The sequence below is a fragment of the Pseudonaja textilis genome, chromosome 1, assembly GCF_049901715.1.
Source record: "Pseudonaja textilis isolate UNSWEBS1 chromosome 1, rPseTex1.2, whole genome shotgun sequence".
NCBI lineage: Eukaryota > Metazoa > Chordata > Lepidosauria > Squamata > Elapidae > Pseudonaja > Pseudonaja textilis.
Genome location: NC_141990.1, coordinates 258,302,806 through 258,308,432, shown reverse-complemented (window position 1 = coordinate 258,308,432; position 5,627 = coordinate 258,302,806). Strand labels below are relative to the sequence as shown.

Sequence of the window (5,627 nt, the reverse complement as noted above, 5' to 3'; positions counted from 1 at the left end):
ATCTAATCAGGTCATCCAGGAGACTGACTAGTCAGCTTCAATTTACTATAGAAAATATGATGGAATAGACTAATTTTAAAATGTATGGCATTCCTATACAGAACATTTTCAAAATAACCTGCAGAAATCTATTTGGTTTTTCCAGACCTTGTAAATTATAACTCAGAATACCTGAGCTCCCTGCCTAGCTTCATTTAAACAAACTTTGGTAGCTCCCAGAGTTAATACAGCCTGTCAATATATGGTGAACATCTTTGATTTTTAGGCTGAGGAGGCTGATAAGATTACGGGCTGTATTCTCCTTTTGTTTTTGAGTATTTGCATCCTAAACTCTGTTCTAAACACAATAAATGTTTATTTGTTTTTTGAAATAAAAATAAAAGTTACTCTGTAAAAAATATGTTCTTTAAAAAACAGATGGAAAACTGATATAAAGAGGCTGGAGAGGAAAATTATGTAACAGAATTGGCAGACATGAGACAATTTTTAAATTTCCTTAATTTCTAATAGGTTACATGGCATATATCCCAGATGGGTGCTATGGCAGCATGTCACTAAACTAGTTGGACCAGAAAGCTATGCAGAGTGAAATCTGGTTGATACTTGAATAGAAGCCAGGTAGCTAAGTGTCTTAATGACTCTGGAGATGGTCTTTGCTTCTATAGTCTAAGTCCTAATACTGTGTAACAGGGTGACCTCCCATCATGCACCTCAGCTGATACCCATCTAGCAGTTCAAAAGCATGTTATATGTAAGTAGAGCAATAGGTACCACTTCAGTGGGAAGACAAGCTGGCAGTTTGTGTGGATAGCTAGAATCCTGCTGGCACTGAACCTTCCCATTGTGATGCCAATTTGCAAGATGGTGTTGGTGGAGGGATGATGATGATGCAGGAAAGGTGCTCATCTTTTTTTCTGGTGTGAAGCTAGCTTGGCCCCCTGTGGCGCACCTTAGAAAGCGTGTGAGCATGAACCAAACAGAGCTAGCAATCTTAGGCAACCAAACCACTGATCTGCATTAGCATGCTAGTCTCCTAGCTAATGTAATAGTGCCATATACTGAATAAAGTACTTGGATGGGATGCTACAAACAGTCCCAGGAAACCAGACTGAGGATGTTTAAAAAGAAAAAAACTTTAGAAGATATATTGCCTGTGGTTCAAATCACTCCCATACTGATGCCAAGAAACAATACGCATATGTTCCTGAAGTCACCAAAGCCAAGGTCAAGTCTAAGGAGATTTTACTTCTATTAATTCTTAAATCACTATGCAGTTGTACAGTTAGCAAATTTATAACATACTAATATTCAAGTGATTAACTGGAATTAATAATTTCATTCTATTTTTAACAACTTTACCTCAAAAACAACCTTTGCCCTCTGAGTTACATTCAGATAAATCCACAAGATAGATAGATATAGGAAAAGAGATCGGGATAAATAGATATTATGCTATGCACTGCTAAGCAACATTTTTCCAATAAATAAATTACATATACTCTCCTTTTAATATTTTCACATGGCTTTTCAACATTTGCCAATTAATGTAACCTTTGTGGAATTTAATGTTTTTGATATTTGAATGACATTTAGCTTCAACTTGCCAAACTGTGGTTACCTTCAAACTGTAGTCCAAATTGCAAATGAAAGATATATAAGTAACTACAAGAGTATTTCTGAGTTTTTGAGAAAGTAAGAGAAAATATACACAACACCTCTCTTATTTATTTATTTGTTTGTTTGTTTGTTTATTTATTTATTTATTTATTTATTATTCATGTTCTTTATAATATGCTGCTTTTACATTCCACCTCACAATCTTCAATGAACATCATCATTAGGGCCCCTGGATATTAAGCTCCGCCTTCCATCATGACTTTTGTAAATTGAAATTTTGACTTCAAACTTCTGACTAAAATTGAACCAATATTTCTTATTTTATCCTGAGTAAGATAGAGAAGGTGTAAACTAGGTTGCCAGTTTTGATCAGGTCAGTGTCACACAGCACTGTTTACTACCATTTTCTCCAACAATACGCGCCCCCCCAATAGGAAGACCCACCATGTTTTCTAGGCATAAAATGATATTAAGCCCCTCCCCCAAAATTTAGGCCTATTTTAAACCATGCAAAATGGGAGGAAGGGCAGGGGGGACTTGCTGTTAGGAGCGCCCCACAGGCAGCCATGCCTTGCCACCAGCCGCTCCTAACAGGTGATCATGGTGGAGTGCAGAGAGCCTACTCCCGCCAAGCACCTTTGCTGCAGACCCGAGACCTTTCGCTCTCCCGCTGCTGCTTCCCCACCTCTGTTGCTTTCCCTTTTACCTGTGCTGTGGCTGCATTTGGAGCTGCCGCTTCCGCATTTGGAGCATGTTTGGAGTGCCGCTGCCTTTTGGAGGGCTGCCGCCATGTTTGGAGCTGCTGTTTCCACTTTTGGAGCTGCTGCCATGTTTGGAGCACTGCTGCCATTTGGAACATGTTTGGAGAGGCAGCAGTGGTGCTCCAAATGGCGGTGATGCTCCAAATACAGTGGCAGCTCCAAATGCAGAAGCAGCTGCTCCAAATGCAGCAGTGGTGCTCCAAATGCGGCGGCAGCTCCAAACGCGAAAGCGGGACCTCCAAATGTGGTGGCAGCACTCCAAATGGTGGCAATGCTCCAAAAGCAGAAGCAGCAGCTCCAAACGCAGTGCGGCACAGGCAGAAGGGAAAGCAATGGCGGCGGAGGAAGCAGCAGCGGCGGGCGCCAAAGGTCTTGGGTCTGCAGCAAAGGTGCTTGGTGGGAGTAGGGAGATCTCCACGCTCCACCATGATCGCCCGTTAGGAGGAGCTGGTTGGTGAGACATGGCTGCCCATGGGGCGCTCTAGGCAAGGATGCAAGGGGGAGAATTAAGTCACCCCCAAAAGACAGCCTAGCCATTTTTTCAGGGCTCAAAAAAAAAAAAAAAGACCCAGCCTTATTTTATGAGAAACACAGTCACTATAAAGTTGCTGCAGGTCTCAGCTGGTGTGGGGAAGCTGCACGCAGGTGTGAGGCAAAGCACGCCCATCAAGCCATGCCCACCAAGCCACACCCACCAAGCCATGCCCGCCAAACTGGTGGTAAAACAATTTGAATCCCCCCACTGCTATATTATGTGTGAAATATGGTCAGAGAATTGAAACAATTTGATTTATTCAGGGTGATAACTGAATCTTCTCTCTGTAGCCACTCAGAATACTTTTATCTCCACACTTCCACACAAATCTAAAACTTGTTTTGTTGCATAGTACACAGTTCCCATTGACTAAGTGGAATATGTAATGAACAAACACATGCTAAGGATGGAAAGTATTGTTTGTTTGTCTCAATTACAGTCTACTGTTCTGCTTTCCAAAGAGTTCAAAGCAGCTTTTACATTAAAAATAAAATAAAATAAAATGGAAGAGGGATAGAGACTAATAATAGTTACCAACCCTTCTCAAGACTAAAAATAGTCACAAAAAATCCTTAAAAAGCCTATCTGTTAATAGGAGGTGGAGATAACAAATAACATATCAGATGCTTTCTTTGCTACTATGTCTTGTGGAACTATAATCCTAAAGAAAAAAGCTTTGTACCAGTTTGGTGCGGGGGGGGGGGGGGGGCACCAGAAAAGGATACTCCACACCTTTTTGAACAGCCAATAAAAAGGCCCTGATCTTTGTCACCATAAAAGTAGAAATTATTTTAACTTAGAATGAAAATGTTACTCTGAAATATGTAAACATTCTTCTCTTTCTTAAGAGACGTGGCCATGTTAATTTGTCAAACCATTCATTCTTTTACTGTTATGTGAGAGTTATTTTGAACAAATAGTGCCAAAAGTTATCTACTGTGAATGCCTGCTTTTAAAAATAGTTTACTGGTGCCTTCTTTAATTAAACAGCAATTAAAATTCTTTGTAGAACAACTATAATTAAAAAAAATCCTCTTATAATACATAAAAGGCATACCTATAAAATCTGAATGCTTCATGACAGGAATTTTAATCAATGCCCTTTGTCATGTCTGTCACTTGCCAAAAAAGGAGGATACTGTGATAATGGTGCTTATCCTTCTCCCCCTTCACTTCTCCTTCTAAGCCTTCCTTATGTAGAGGAAAGGGATGCAGAAAGGGGACTGAATGGTCTTCAGAGATAAATGGATCTGTCTTCAAATCAGAACATTGTTTGCAAAATTATCTTTCCATCATAGCCTTTGGGGTTGGTGATGAGATTCTGGGGAGAACAGATGGGAAAGAGCAATGACTACTGGTATGCTGATTTCATCACAAGTATACCTAGTTGTCAGCTAGGCTATCTTTTTCCATAGTCATATATCGAACAGTTCTCTTTTTAAAATGAACAACAAATTTACCTTTTCTGTTCATGATCCCCATTCCCATCTTGCAATTAAGTCCCCTCCCCCATTAGTTAAGAGAAGGGAACTGAAAGGAGACTTTCAGTTTGCTCATTTCATGCTCCAGAATTTGGAACAAACTGGGATGATGAAGTCTAAGAAAAATGTAATTAAGGTAGGACTTCTTCCAGAACTAAAGATCCGTATGCAATTAATCAGGCAGTCCTTCCTTAGGCTTGCCATTATTATATGTCTAGATTTTTTTTTCTTTATGTATTGACAATAACTTTTGATCATTGCTCCATCTTTTCATGGAATTGTAAACAAAGAAAAAGATTTACAGGTAGTTCTTGAGTTATGAAGGCCATTTAACAACTGTTTCAAATTATGAATGCCCTCTAAAAGTGTACAGATAAAACCCATGTTAGTAGTGTTCATTTAGCACCCATTCAAAGTTACGAGATAAGCACTCCCTAGTGTTTTTGAGCAAGTCCCATTGCTCAATTATGAATGTTGGAGCGCCCTTATGAATGACTGAAGAGGTCTGCAACATTCCCCCTATTTCCCTCCCGCTCCCCACAATTCCCTCCCCCTCCCATCCTGCCATGCCAGACTCACTTACCTTGCAAAGACCTGTGTCCTCTGCTGCAGTTTTTTTGCCTATGAGGGAGAGGAAAATGTCCTTTGTCACCTGTAGTTATGAGAGACAATTTCCAAGGCCCATATGGTTGGCATGTTTCTTCTTTCTTGTCACATTACCAGTTAAGATCAAATCCTATGCAGGTGTTCTGATTTTTTTCCTGCTTATTGCTTCCCAGTGTAGGACTAGAGGAGTGAATCTCTTATTGCTACCCTGCTGCTTGTTTTGTTGCTGTTGCCTTGAAGACTGGAGTACTGTAGGTACATTTGTAAGTACTTTACTGTTTATTAGTATTATTATAGTACTGTGTTTGTTTGTAAGTACTTTATGAACTACTGTTCTTGTTTCTAAGTACTTTGTACTCAGTACAATACTGTGCCTTTACAACAATATTTTTTTATTACTCTGTTTGTTTATGGTTGTCTTGGAATTCCTTTCAGAACTATGAGCCAGTGTCTACAGATTTAGTACTGTAAATTTTCTTTGCATTCTATTGTAGTTTGTTTGCATGTAGTTTGAGATTGCTTGCAGAAATATCCTTTGCATTCTCTTCTCTACTGTTTGTTTGCTTTTGCTTTGAGGAGTAATATGTACTACTGTAGAGTGCTTATAGAACAGCTAATAGACAGGTG

General features: G+C 39.6%; 1 long non-coding RNA gene across 1 annotated transcript; it reads right to left on the bottom strand.

Moving 5' to 3' along the window:
* Positions 1-1,751: 1,751 nt before the first annotated feature.
* LOC148128165 (uncharacterized) lies at positions 1,752-5,206 on the bottom strand. The gene is made up of 3 exons (XR_015741405.1): positions 4,978-5,206; positions 3,971-4,234; positions 1,752-1,943 (listed from the first exon to the last, which is right to left on the bottom strand). It is a non-coding gene; the product is annotated as an uncharacterized LOC148128165 (long non-coding RNA).
* Between the last annotated feature and the right edge of the window lie 421 nt (positions 5,207-5,627).